The sequence below is a fragment of the Falco punctatus genome (assembly GCF_963210335.1).
Source record: "Falco punctatus genome assembly, chromosome: 9".
Classification (NCBI taxonomy): Eukaryota; Metazoa; Chordata; class Aves; order Falconiformes; family Falconidae; genus Falco; species Falco punctatus.
In genome coordinates, this window is record NC_137589.1 from 41,218,060 (window position 1) to 41,232,561 (window position 14,502).

General features: G+C 50.3%; 1 long non-coding RNA gene across 1 annotated transcript in view; it reads left to right on the forward strand.

Moving 5' to 3' along the window:
• Window positions 1-14,502, forward strand: part of LOC308069151 — a 132,767-nt gene that overhangs the window by 87,955 nt on the left and 30,310 nt on the right. Inside the window, exon 3 of the long non-coding RNA XR_013930298.1 lies at window positions 1-14,502. This exon is cut by the window's left edge and continues 15,263 nt beyond it; it is cut by the window's right edge and continues 30,310 nt beyond it. This is a non-coding gene — a long non-coding RNA (uncharacterized lncRNA).

The following is a 14,502-nucleotide window of genomic DNA, read 5'->3' on the forward strand; positions in this document are numbered from 1 at the left end:
ACAACAACAAAAAATGTTAGTTTCTTTGTGCACTGTGCTGTGCTGAGGTGTCCGTGTGGATGTGGGCTCCCTGGTGCTGGATGCAGTGTATGCTCGTGCAGAGCGGGCAGTGGCTGTGGCTCCGAGCAGCCGCTGAATGAGGCTCTTGGGGCTATCTCATGCTTTGACTGGGGAGACTGTTTAGGTAATGTGCCTAGGGCCTTTGGGAAAGTCTTCGGTAGAACCCTGAACTGAGTCTCCCCAGTGCTAATTCAGTGCCATCCTCAGCAGATGTCCCTTCTTGTACCCAGGTCAGCCAGTCGGTGTGTGCTGCGGAGTGGCTGCAGCCCATGTATACTTTCACGCCCTTGCTGGCCCTGGTCAGGTAGGCGCCGTGTGCAGGTGCTTAGAGCCACTCCGCAGGGACGGCTGGGTCACCAGGCAGGGAAGGTGCTTGCGCAGGAGCTCTGATAACTAAGACAGGGCAGCAGCAGAGATCCCTGTGTGTTCTCCTGGGGAAGTGCCTTTCCGCTTTGCCGGAGAGGGAGGACTGGTCTCTGTGGTTGCAGAGCAAGCAGGGCACTGGGGGAGCGGGCACCGAGCTGGGGTACCCCTCCCCGCCTCCCCTTCCAGGCCGGGCTGTGTGGCGAGGGCTCTGCAGGTCCCATGTTCATCTGAACGTGGCACCACAGTGATTTTAGTGCAACTGTAACTGGGGGCTTTGTGACTACTGTCAGTGTAATTATCTGTCTGGTCAATAAAATAAAGGGTACTGAGTCCTGGCAGTTTGGGGGAATGAAGACTGACTTAATTACAGCAACCAAATCTCTCACATCTCTCCCGTCCACTGAAACCCCAGCACGCCTTCCCGGGCTGCCCTTTAACAGAGCTGCCTATCATGCATCTAAACAAACAAGTAGGGAAGACAGAGGGAAGATTGTTTGTCAGGGATGTGTCTTTGCGAGGGAGGAGCAGCAATATCTGCAGGAGGGACCGAGGTGAAACCCAACATCAAAGGCAAGAGGCTGTCAGCACATTTAACTTTACAGAAACCCTTCTCCTAATAAAAAAGGAATGACCTCGTTACTACGGACACTTAACAGTTCCCAGGGGAACACTGGGAGACTGCTGCCTGCACTTTTAATATTCACTTTACAAACAAATGGGAAACCTTGAAATAATTTCGGTGTTGTTCTTGGCAAGTTGTTACAGTGTTGTGTCCTTATAAAAATCATTTACGAATTTATGTAGTGTGAGTTTACTTTTCATCTGCTGCTTCGCTTTGCTTTGCTATCAATCTCCCTCCCTTTCACTGCCCTAGCCCCTGTGGGAAAGGCGAGGATGCCGGAGGCAGGAGGTGCCGGCCGCGGCTGCAGGTTCAGCAGGAGGCACTGTTAGGCTTGGCTTTGGCTGCTGACAGAGGACCCGCTCCTGGAGGAGATGCTCTACAGCTGTGTCTGTACCTCGGCCACAGAGAGGGAGCAAAGCCCCCCCAGCAGTCCGTGGGTAGGGGCAACGTTGGCTTGGCTGTAGAGCTGGGGCAGGGCTGCGGCAGGGAGAGCAGAGCTGGGGATCTGCGAGGGATCCTGGCTGCTGCAGCCCCACAGGCAGCCTGGTGTGGAGAGATGCGGGGATGCAGGTGGGCCAGTTCAGAGCTCTCCACCTCCCCGCTTCTCCCAGCAAGGGTCATCACAGGCAGTAATGCCCGGAGAGCTAGCATGGAGCAGATCTGTGCCTCTTCCAAGCCCCTGTGAAAGAATCAGGGAGGCCGAGAAAGATGTTGCTGCAAACTGAAAGAATATTTGCAAAGTACAAGGCTATTCAGTCAGCCAGGTACCTCAGCCGGTTACATGAGCGGTGCCTTTTCACAGGCTAGGTTTTCTCCCCAAGTTACCACAGTCTGAGTGACTAGGAGTCTTCCCTGATGTTTCCTTGGTGTTGCATTTGCTGCGTGGCACCTGAGGGAGGTTTGCAGAAATTTTCGTTGACTCTTCACAGGGGAAAATGCTCTGAGCTGGAAATAAGCTCTTGCAGTTGGCTCCTTAAGCTGTTCAGTATCAGTCCACGAACTCTCGCCTACACTTTAGCTGGTGTGCAGCCTGGGAAGGATCCCTTCCTCTCCTGGGATGTGCAGGATCAGGCACACCCCAAGCACACCCATGAAAATATAAATGTGCATACAGATAGTACAGTTTAATTCCCATGTGCCTATCCACACAGAAGGGCTTGCTTGTGCACATGTCAGTATGTTCTGCCTTGCTCACCTCCGTTTGGCCCTCCAAGGCCACCCATCCCGGTTGCGGATTTGCTGTCGACTCTGACAGTTGTCTGCCACACAACTTCATGCCTTGAGTTCATCCTCTGTACAGCCAGCCCTGAAACCAAACTGTGGGAAAGGCAACTCATATCTGAATATCTGTGATTCATACTTCACCTGTTTTTCTAGACATCTGCTTAGTCTCACTGCATCCCAGGCTCAGTTTGTCTGAGCTCCGGATTTCTGCCTATTGCTGTGAGGCAAAAGGCAGGCGCCTGCTGTTGCCCTAGGCTTTTCAGCAGAAGGATGAAGTACAGAAGGGGAAAATGTAATGATGGCAAGTAGGCTGTGGGAATGGCGCTGTTCATTGGTACTCTAGGTATCAAAGAACCCACTAACGAGCAATTTGAAAAAGACACTTTTGAGCCATTTTGAAGGAAATCACTGATTGCTGTGCGTGGGAGAGTGCAGATGGTGGTGTGCGAGCCTGAGCTGTCGCTTAGGAGCTGGTCTTCGCAGTTGTGAGCTATGTGAGAACCACAAGCAGCTCTTTCCACTTCCACACCCTCCTCTGTGGATGCCTTGGAGTGGGTATTTACCCTCTGCAGAATACTATTGGTTGCCCACATCACCTGGGCAGAGCTAAGGCTGCACAGAGGTCTAAGCCAGCTGGCATCCCTGCCTTCAGCAGCTGGGCAGTGATGAGGCATCTTTCCTTGTACCAGCTGAACATCTCTAACAGGCATGTGGATCTAGCATTTTTTTTTCCCTCCTGATCCTCTTCTTTCTTCCTAAATATTAGAGTGGCAATGGACAAAATCTGTTCTGAAGGTTTGTCATTGTCAATTTGTCATTAAAAACCTCGACTAGGTGGTCCCTTGGAAGTGCAGAGAAGATGCTCTTTAAAGCACTGCAATGAGATCCGGGCAGTCTCTGGTTCACTGCTCCTTCTTTGCAACCCAAATTTCATATAGAGTGGAATTTTTATCTCCCTTGTAAAGACCTTAGGAATCTATGTACCAAACACTACAGGAAAAGCCAGGTGTTAATGCAGAAGGATGGGCCAGACTTCTCTTTGCTTGAGTGATGTAAATAAGCTGCCCTGGGTAAGTGCAAAGGGTGTTCTCCTGTGTTAAACCTCAGAGCCAATGGTATGAATCACTGAAATGCTGTTTTGCAGAGGTCCTACGCACTTCTATAAAGTCATACTTCACCAAGGTTTTGTCTTGACTTGTTCTGGCGTGTTTGCTTGCTCTGAGTCTCTGTTATGACAATTTTCATCTGAACGCTAACAGGAATTTGAAGATGATAATAAAAGAGGAAGATACTGTGAAGTGCAGGTGCCCATTTGTGCACATGCCCACGTATTTTTAAATAATCCCACATGCACTGCTTGTCGTTTTGAGTCTTTGGTGGGACACACCATCACAGCTCAACCTGTAAGCTCACGTTATTGCCAGGGAGTGAAAAGCAGGAGGATGGACTTGCAAAGACCATCCTTATCATCAACTTTACTGAATTCCCAGATAGACTTTTACATGCACATATAACCTTGAGCAAAGATACAGCTAGGCAGTGAATTAAAAAACAGCCAGGTATGTGCCCAGAATTGCAAGTGCAAGTGGGCATGCAAAGGTCCGTGTGCTACAGAATGAGGAAGGATGGCTCGTAACTAGCAGGTCAGAGGCAGCAGGAAATCTGGGGTTGCCGCCTGGCTCTGCCACAGGTTTCCCTCATGTCCTTGCCCCGTTCACTTAATTTACCTGTTCTTGTTCTCCAGCGAGGGAAGGAGGCAATAGTACCTCCCTAATGGTCTTGTACTTTGAGACTATGAAGCGGGACAATTTGATTCTCCCTGTGTTTGTTTTACTCCTGAGTGAAAGGGAGTCCAGATTAGAACCACCTGGTTCTGCTGCTGGTCACCAGAGTAATTGTGTCAGAGATCTGGACCAACAGTAAAACTTCACGATGTTTGTCCATTTGGGGCTGAAGGATGTATTTCATTCAGCAACCTGGAAGGTAAAGTTTGGCTATAGTTCAAGTCCCAATTTCTTGCTTCTTTATTATGTTAGGTGATTGAATTTCAAAACATTTCAGCCCCTCCTTGTTTTAAGTCAAGAGAGCATCTACTTAAAAAAAAAATATTAACTACTCATGCAAATTTTCTTCTGGATCACTTTGGGTCTTTTTTCCTCCAGCCGAAAGGTTGCAGCACAGTGGCACACCTGGCAGAAGAGCTTTAGTCCAGTCAGCTGCAATTTTTCCAGAGAAACCTCTGTGCTGGGGAATTCCTTGCGAGGCTGGAGGAGAGGACAGGTCGCGTAGCTGTCTGCATCAGAGAGGAAGGTCACCCTCCTCCTGCACCTGACCATTGGCTGTAAGAGTGTGGGGCACTGACGGACCCAGCAGCGATGTCACCTGTAAGCAAGGAGGTAAGAACAAGTCCTCTTGGTGAGATGCTGTTATTCTCTGGACAAGACTTCTGCCTTTCTAGGAGGGACAGTGTGGCCTTTTTAACCCCTTGATCAGCACTCCCAAATTAGTGTAATCATCCCCCCCGAATTAAGCAAGTAGCTCCTGGCTCCTGGCTCCACAATCCAGCCTTGGGCATCCCCTCTCAGCCTGATGCCAGCATCCACCTCTTCCTCCCTCTCCCCTGAAGCCCCCTGCTTGTGGGCTCCTTGATATTTTCCAGTCCTTCCCTAATGAGCACTGCAGAATTACAGCTAATTAAGGATGTAAATGATGCTGGAGAGAGAGAGAGAGGGAGAGGATGGGAAGGGGCGGGGGGGGAGGGCAGCTACTTGCTGTGTGCAACTCTGCAGTAAAGTGTCTCCTACCTCAGCAGAAAAGTTATCACGGGAGACAATGTCAACTTTATGGAGGGGGGGAGGGCCCTTTGCGCGGCTCCATCCCCGCCTGCAATAGCTGCTGCCTCTCTTTTATGTGTCAGCGCTGCAGATGCTGATGTCCTCCCTCCCAAATGCTGCTTTGTCAGCCGGTGCTGTCACCCAGTCCTGGTCTCCCTCTCCCACGCTTGCCACCACTCTCGCCTGCGTGCCACTGGGGGGGGGCGAAGGGCTCAGAAGACCCCAAAACCTGCAGGCACTCTGGGTGGGTGACCTGCCTCGTCTCTCTTGCTTGCAAAGGGATTTTGCCCCTCTGCTGTGGGACAGGTCCACCTCTGCGTCCAGGGCGTAAGAGAGGACCCTGGTGCTGGGGGAGATGGTGGGTTCTGGCCACTTCTCCCTGGCTGCTGCCCCTCAGTGCTGGCCCTTGGCCGCCCCTCCCCGGGGGGTGGGGGGATCGGGGCTAAGCCCCTTGTCTCTGCAGCGCTGGCACAACATGCCCTGTGGAGTGGCATGCACCGGCGGCTGGACCCGGCGGCTCCAGCCCTGATAGATGGTTGCTCACACATGCATGCTGGTCTGGTTCGCGTTAGGAAATGCTCCCAGCAGGGAGTGGCCAGGATGCTGGAGGAAAGTGAGGCGCATCTGGCGAGGGGGTGCAAGCCCCCCACCTCACTGCCGGCCCCGGCTGTCAGCTCCTGCCCACCCTGGGGAGCCCAGAGCTGGGTGGCTGGCAGTCCTGCGTCAGGGGGAGATGTCTCTGCCAGTGCCGAGCAGCTGTTTGAACCCATTCCAGTCTCTCTGGGTCTTCCCAAGTGCGTTTCCAAGCACGCCGGGTCCCTGTTGGCGTATTTCTCTGCACATTGCCCGGTCCAATGCATTGCGAAGGCATGTGTGCCCCACCGCCGTCCGCTGCCCGCCCACCCAGCCGGCGCGGGGCCACGTGCCCCGGGTCAAGGGGAGACAGCATCGGGTGGCAGCCACAGTGGTGGTGGGTTTTGTTGTTGTTTCCCCAGATCGCTGTGCAATATATTCCGATTTTTTTTCTTGTCATTAAGCCAGTGCCTTGGAGATGATGATGTAGTCCCTATGTGGGCCGCAGAAAGCACTTCGAGCCGTGCTGGAGTCGTGCTGGGTGGCTCTGATAGCAGAGCTAATGGGAGCGAATGGGATGCAACGAACTGTTCTAATGACACCAGCCAGGGAAGAGACAACAGTAAGAATAAATAAATGTTAACTATTTTCCTCTTCCACACATTTGCATCTATTGCCATTAAGTTCATTTAAATAAGAGAGAGAGTGAGAGAGAAAGGGAAACTTACTACTACTCTTAATAACGAGTGTCTAAAAATAAATTAGGATGCTGGGATGCACTTAAGGCATTTTAAAAATAAGTCTGATTTTTCCCCCCTTTCCTCTTTATTTTTTTTTTTAAGTGTTGGAGGGTTTTAATTTGGGCCGAGTAATTTTGGTGCAAACGCTTGGGCGCCTTTCGTTGGGAAATTGGGAGGAATGCAAACAAGATTTCACTTCATTAAACAGGGGCAAACAGTAGAGAAATTGCACTTACTTATGGAAATGACTTTTAAACATGAACAGCATTTACTTGCATTGCCTTGTGCTGAATTTTTTTTTTTTTAAAAGATTATACATGTGAATAATTCACTGCGGGCCAATTAGATGATGACTTCATTTTTAACCTCTCTTCCTTGCTATCTGGCTGGCTGTCCCTTTCATTGCAATTTCCACCCTCTTCCTTCCCTTCAATAAATTAATAAAGATCAAATAACCCCTCTCCCTGTGGTGCCAAGATCTGGCTTCTTGGAAAGGGTGTAAGGGCAGAAATCAGAGGCTCGCTGTTTCTGCTGAGCTGCCCTGGGATGCAGCAGGAATAACTCCATGGGATTTCTGCAAGCAGAGCTGCACCCATGTGTTGGGGAGAAAGGACAAACAGGCAGGAGTGAAAGGGGGAGACAGAGGAAAAAAGATCTCCGTACTCTCTGCATGTAGGATCAGGTGCTGAAGAGAGGCTGAGCAAGCAGGTTTCACCCTCTGTGAGGCTCCATTAATGCTGGTAGGGTCAGGCCAGCGTGAGCTTGCTCCACCGGGCTAAAAGCAGCACTCAGACATGTGACACCGGTGGCCCTGCTGGGCATGGACCCTCTGAGTGATACCCTGGGACCCGTCAGCATTCCTGGGCCTGGATGCAGGCAGCAAAGGTGTGGTACCACTGCTTGAGCGAGCTAGGGAAGGCTAGGCTGGGGTGTGAGGGGAAACCAGATCAGGGTGATGCTGACTTTTGCCAGGGGCCTGTGGTAAGTGGACCTCACAGCGAGTGGCCAGAGAGAGAGTTCTCCATGGGGCCTCACTGTTTTTCCCCATCTAGCAGATGTTAGATGTTCTTGCTGTCATTAACCCATGTGTCAGGACTTTTCCCAGCTCAACGTGGGAAGCAGGCTGCGGGGTTTCATGCCAGCAGGATCTGCCAAAATGTTCAGGATGCTGGGAGGAAGGAGCTCAAAAAAAGTCTGGCTCCCTTTGGTCCCCACTTGGTTGCTTCTGTGTTTCATCAGATGCCTGCCAGCTTAAAATGGGCATTGGGAGACTGGCCATGCAAATCCCAGTTGTGCTTATAGGAAGACAATACCCATCCTCAAAATAATTTTTTTCCAAATGTTTAACTCCTGGATCTCTTTGCAGTAATTGAACTATGTAACACAAAGCCCCAAAGCCTCAAAAACATATTAACAGAGTACATAGCTTATCGTAAAAGGTCAGCTGATCTACCTATTTAGTTTCTTATGTGACATTTGCCTGTCTTTCTTGTCTAGCTCTTAGGTCTCGTTCCTACATATGACCTGCTCTACATCAAATGTGACTGCTGTCCTCCTTTCGTCTGCCCTAAAAGGAAGGAGAAACCTTGGTGCCTTTCAGTGAAACTCCCTGTCCTCTGGCATTGCCAGAGCAAAGGTAAATGTGAACATCTTCCCTCCTGGCAATGCCCTCAGCACCCCTTTTTTCTTTGCTAAGCAAGAGGTTTCTCTACTGATGCCAATGGAGTGACACAGTGGAACAGTCACTGTTGATGGGGTCTGTGCCAGCCCTGTGGGGTGAGTGTCTGTCCTGTCTTCTGCTCCTTACAGGTGGGGAAGCTGAGGCACAGAGCAGGTAGGACACCTGTTAGCACCCGTATGCCCTGGCCAAGCACAGGCAGCAGCAGGAGAGCTGGGATCCTGGTCAGAAGTAACACCGTCCATAATTTAATTTTTTCAACTGTCATGTAAAGTTTTATTTTAATGAAAAAGATCACGCCAGTTGCTCTGGTCAGTGAATAGATGTTTACTCTGGGCATTGTGTGAAGTATCAAGGGCACTAGAGATTAGGTCCCTTCTGGGAGTGGGGTGACAAGGCCTTGGCCCGTGTCATGAAATCTTCTCAGGGAACTGCTCTCTACGCAGCTGCTAGATGTCTTGGGGCCTTCCTTTACCCCCATCTCCGCTGCCTCTGAAGCCTTCATCATCTTCCTGCAGAAGCTTTTCTCTTGCCCTGTCCCAGCCTGCTCCCTCCAAACTGCTTCCCAGGATGTTTCGTGGTCATTTTGTCAGTGTGTCTTGCCTCATCAGACCAGATTCCCAGCCTTTCTGTGGGTTTTTATGGCTCTTTGCTGGTTACAGTTTTAGTGGGGAGGAGGCAGCTGCAATCGATGACCTGTGATTTCCAGGAAAGGGGAGAGCAAGGGAACTTCAAGCAGTGTGACCTCCCGCTGGGAGCAGAGCCTTTTAGATCCCTTGTGTCAATTATGGCTTTCAGAGGCACTTCCCCACTCTATTTGTTTACCCTGGGGAAGCCCAGAATGCCCCCTCCAGGGCTCAAGCCACGCACATTCCCTCTCCCAGCAATGGCACAAAGGTCTTTCAGCCTAGACTCGGAGACTTTGCATTGCCCATTTCTGAATCAGCCCACAGCATCAGGACCTAAGCTCCAGAAAAAAGGTTACCTGATGAAAAAGCTTTCACTTTCAGGCTGCTCTGTTGTACCTGGTGTCCTCCAGCCGCGGCTGGAGTTGAGGAATGCACAGAGAGCCGTGAGCCCATGTGAGCCCATGTTACAACAGTCACCGACAGACCGTGCTTTAGCTCTGTGCCTGGGGCTGCTGGCTCTAGTGTAGTGTGGAGGACATTTTCTAGCCCCACAGGGCTGTTCCTGACAGCTATTCCCCACAAACTCCAACATCAACCCTTTTATTCTGGAATATCCAGACTTGGAGTTGTTCAGAGACATCCTCCTGAAAAGCTTCATAGAGAGATAAGCCCAGAAACACCAGCTATGAAACAGCATGTTGTGTGCTGAGCTCTCTCTGCAGGAGAGGCACTTCCATCTGCTGTACACCTCCTGAATTCAGGAATAGCACCCTACAGGCTGCTCAGTACCTTCATTGACCTCAGCAGGCTCAACACCAGGGACAACTTTAGCTCCGTGCACTCATTAACCTGCTTCCCCAGAAGCATCTTCAGGGCTGGGGGCTGTGCGAGGTGGGCACCCGCAGCAGCCGTGCTCCAGCTGCAGCGCTCTGCGATGGGCACCCTCCTGCTGATCTGCTTGTGCACCCGGGGACAATAGTGAGTCCTGACCATCCCTGCATCCACAGGAGTCATGGGGGTCATCTGCTGGCAAGGCAGGGCAAAGCAAGGTCTTTGTGCATTCCGGAACTCGGGCTGGGTAGGATGTCAGAGGTTATTGATGTATCTGACTCTGAAATGAGCTTTATTCTTTTCTTCAGCCTCCTAATGACAGACACCGTCTCTGGGCAGTGAATCAAAGAGGTGAGCAAGTGCCAGACATTGCTGCTGGTGTTCCTGCTGACACCCTTGCCCCAGGCACCTCAGCTCTGGGGTGGACAAGGGCCAGAGAAGATGCTGGGCTGAGTGAGGCCTCTCAGCAGGATTTCCACCTGCAGCTGCAGTTCTTGAGAAGAAGATTCACCCTTGGTTTATCACATGGGCTCTACGGAGGAGTGGCGGCAGTGTTGGAGTGCCAACAGCATTGGAGAGCTGCTGGTTGTGCTGCCAGATACCATCAGGGCTTGAAAGGTAATGTCAGCAGCATCCCCTGGGTGAGTCACATGTTTCTTTTCCAAGCCCAGCAGATGTTAGCCCTGAAGTGGGGTAAGCACACCCAGTTCACCCCATCATCGGTAGAAACCATATTATCAAGGATTGGCTGAAACATGGCATTTGCCACAATGAACTTCAAATGATTTTTCGGTTTGGGATGGAGCAGGGACAGCTTCCTCTCACCAATATTTCTATGAGAGTATATTTTTGGTAACAGATGAAAAATCCTTCCATTAAAACAAAAACCTTTTTTTTAGCTTTAAAAAGAATTTGAACTATTGACAGGTATGAAAAAATTAACGTGGACGTATTCTCTGGTTTATTATGTTTAAAATCTAAATGCAAAATATATTTCTGGAAATTATTTTCCATTAGAGAAAAAATTGCAGTCTTGTAGGCCTATGTAGTAAAGCAGAAATATTTAGAACAAATAGGAAATAAAATCAGTGTTTCTGAAAAAGTTTTGGAAGGAAACATGGCTAGTGTAAATTGGACCATGTAGAAATCCTTTTCTGCCTTTCAATTCTCCAGTCTAGAGTAGGGAGACTTCTGATATTAGTGACTCTGCTTTATAGAAGTGATGGATCCGTGCTGGTACTGTGCCCTCGTAATGTATATCAATTCACATTTGAGGAGCATGCAGACTTTTAAAAATTTCTTTTAAATCTTTCTTCTCCTCCTTCCGAAAGACAGATCAGTTTCTTTATCTGCTTTGTGCAAGTGTGAGGACATCAAGACACAGAGTGGAGCAGTCTTGCTCAAGGTCACACTGCATGAATTATAGCGGAAGAGTCACTCGTCAGTTGCTGTGAGTGGTCCAGCGGGGGAAAATGTGGTCCAGCGTCATACTGCCCTGTCTTCCAGATCCACTCTGTGATCATCAAATCTTCTTGCCATCTTTGATAAGCAAAAGCAATGGAGAAAGATGCTGGTCCCAACTGACTTCTGGTGCTGCAGACACCAAAGTCCCTTTGCAAAGGGAGGAACCTGCTGTGGTGTCACCGGCTGTAGGTGCCCGAGGTTTCTGAGAAGATACTGCAAATCGTGGCTCATCCATCTTATGGCCATTTCCCCCTGATCCTGGGGGTCACGCGCAAGGAAACAAGTAAGCGGTGGGAAAGCCAAGGGGAAAAGATCAGCTGTTCTCCTGGGGCCCTGGTGGGAGGAATTAGGATGTGGGGGTACCTGGGGTGGCCACGGAGCAAAAAACCCAAACCCCCTTTTCACCCATTCGTTCTGCATTTTCCACTCTGTGGGTCCTGCTCCCCTCTTCCCTCACCCTCCCTCAGCTCGCCTAGTAATTCAGGAAGAAGAGGCCAAGGAGAGTAATATCATGCTGGAGATAGGACTGGAAGGGCAGTAATTTAGAATCAGAGGCTTATAGTATTATTGCCTGCAAAGCCATTCATGGGAAATGATTCCCCCCATCTCCATTCCTCCCCCTTGCCATCCCGCTCTCCTTGCTCTGCAATAACAATAACAGAAATGCCTTCAGGAGGCTTTTCTACTCAAAATGCAGGCAAAGGAGCGCTTTTCTCCACCACCCCTCTTCTTTCCCTTCTCTTCCCCCTGCACTCGCTTGTCCCCCCTGCCTCCAAGCCTAACCACTGCTCCCTCCCTTCTCCCTCCCCCCGACCACAGGATAAAAAAATAAAAATAATAATAGGGGTAATAAGAGAGGAGGTAATGGAACGTTCTCCAACTGGGCACATGTCAGAAGCCATTATATGTGGTGCAGATTTGCATAATTCAAGAAGCATCAAATTAAATTTGCATAATTCCTTTGATTACACTTGTTATTAAATGTAAGTGACATTGATTTACAAAATGGCCCAATATAAGGTTAATAGCAAATGTCACCTTCCAGCAGGGTGAATAGGGTGCGTGTGTGGTGGTGGTGGTGATGGAGGAGGGGGAGAGGGGGGCCTGGGGAGGAAGGCGAGCAGACAATTGATTTCTGCTCCTCTCTCCTCCTTAAAGGGCTCAGGTCTCCTTTGCAGAGGCGCCCTCGGCTCTCCAAGGGCTGTGTTTGGCTTTCGTGTGGACGCAGTGTCATTAGGAGCGCCTGCCAAGTGGCGTCGGCGCCGTGACTCTGCCACCTCCCGCTCTGCGCAGAGGCATGGCATGGCTGCCCAGCCAGCTCCCGAGGGGAGCCGGGCAGGGTGGAAGGAGCAGGGAAAGCCAAAAAGTGGCTCTCCTGGGCCCAGGCATGCTCGGTGGGCAGGAAAAGCAGCTTGGAAGGCATCTTTGTAGAAAGCCCTCCCTGAAGCAAGTTTTTTAAAATGGTGTGTGAGCTGGACCCAGGCTGTCACCTGCTACAGGACATCCCGTACATCTGCCTGAAATGCCAGGCACTGATGGCAGGGTTACACCCTAGAAACACATCTGTGATTATGGCAAATCAAAAGAAAAGGCACCCAGTTTTCCAGAATATTGTTGTCTACGTTTTTTTTTTTTTTTTCTTTGAGCAACGCCAGCTGCGGTAAATGCCATGAGTTATGCAAAGTTTCCTAAGCAAAAGCATCCCAAGGAGAAATATCTCTCAGCTGATTTCCATGTCTCCATGAAAGAGGTAAAAACTAGCAGCGCGTAGGGAAAACACCTGATCCCAGGCCCAGTAAAACCAGTGGGCTTGGCTGTCTGCAAGGGGAGCTGTGATGATAAAGCCAGCATCAGCAATAGAGGCTTTGAGGCACCTACCAAATCTGCTGGTGTTAGAGCTTTGGCAACTACAGAGGAGCGTTGTTTATATACAGTAAAAACAGTAACAGTGGCAAGGGATTAGAGCACATGGGCTGCACACGCCTCCAATGGCAGGTATTGGGGATTTTATGCACGTTCTGGGATATATACTGATAATAGGCAATATTTGCAGCAGGACGGGTACAGTGATTGGTGTATAATTCCAGGTGGAGGCTTCTTGGCGATTTGCAGCTGATTTTCATATTCTGCTGATCAGCCCTCTGGAGCTCTAGAAGTCCATGCCCAAGATGAAATCAGTGCACCCATCTTTCAGATCCTAACGTAATAATGTGAAGCAAGGTCTAATACTCTAGATGATCATCTAGTGAATGAGACATCTGAAATGTATTTCACAGGCCTTTGGGCAGTCTGAAAGAAAGCTGCTGTGTGAACACTTCTAATGCCCTACACATTGCCCCACATCCATCAAAGAATGTTGCCTTGGTATGTCCCAAGGCATCTGATGCCTGCTCCACAGCCGAATTTATTATGACCCTCCTGAACCCTGATTCTGAAAGTGCCCAGTGATTTGGGGTGCCCAGCTTCGGACATTTGAAGAAAATATCTTTTTGAGGTTAAGCACATTTGTAGCGGCTAATGGCTGAGGCCTGGGTCCCATTGCTGCTGTGAGAATGGGGAAAGAAGATGAAGTGCTGGGATCTGGTGGAGGGGCGTGGAGGGTGGATGGAATATGCAGGTCCATTGTATGCACCCTGGGTTCCCTGGGAGCACGCAGGAGGTATCTCCATGTGATGCCAAGGGATTGCTCTTTACTTTGAATGTTTGTGTCTTTTGAGCAGGTGTTGTGCTTCCCCCTGCAAAGCAGTGTTCCCCCGCAGCCTGATGACAGGCCCCTTAATGCAGACAACGCAGGTTGTATTCCCAGCCCTGTCAATCCAGTGCTCTCTGCTGCATCCCTCCCACAACCGGGTGCATCTTGGCTGGTTAGCCTGCAAATTCTTCAGAGCACGGCCAATCCCTCCATGTGCTTCCACAGAGCGCTCAGCACAGTGGCTCCCAAGTGCGGGCCTCTTGCCTCCCTGCTGGGGCTGGCAGGGGTGTTTGAGGAAGAGAGGAAATATGCCCGGACCCCATCAGGCTATGCTGACCCTTAGTGCATTACCTGAAAACTAGCTGCTGGCAACCCAGTTTTGCGTGATACTGGGAAGGGTGTTTCTGTGCAACAGCTCTGGCTTGAAACTCAGGGTCAGTCACGCTGCCTGGCCATTATGCCATGGTGATGCTGATGGAGAGTGAGAGGTTTGTTTTAAACATGGATTAAGCGGCTGTGCTATTTGCAGCCAGTTTTGGAAGTGCAAAGGATCCCAGCCCAGGCATGGCTGGTGCTCACATGCTCAGTTGCATCCTGAGGTATTTTCATGCCAGCATAAACCGTAACTCTCCCAGGTCAAAGTTGGCATGGGCAGAGGCAGTTAGCGCTGGCAGCTGCTCCTGCTGCCTTGCCAGGGGAGAGGGTCATTTCTTTTCCCTTCCTCTTGCTACTTTGGCAGCTGCCAGGCTAGTGCAGGGCTCCCCTCACCGTCGGGAAGATGGGGAGCCA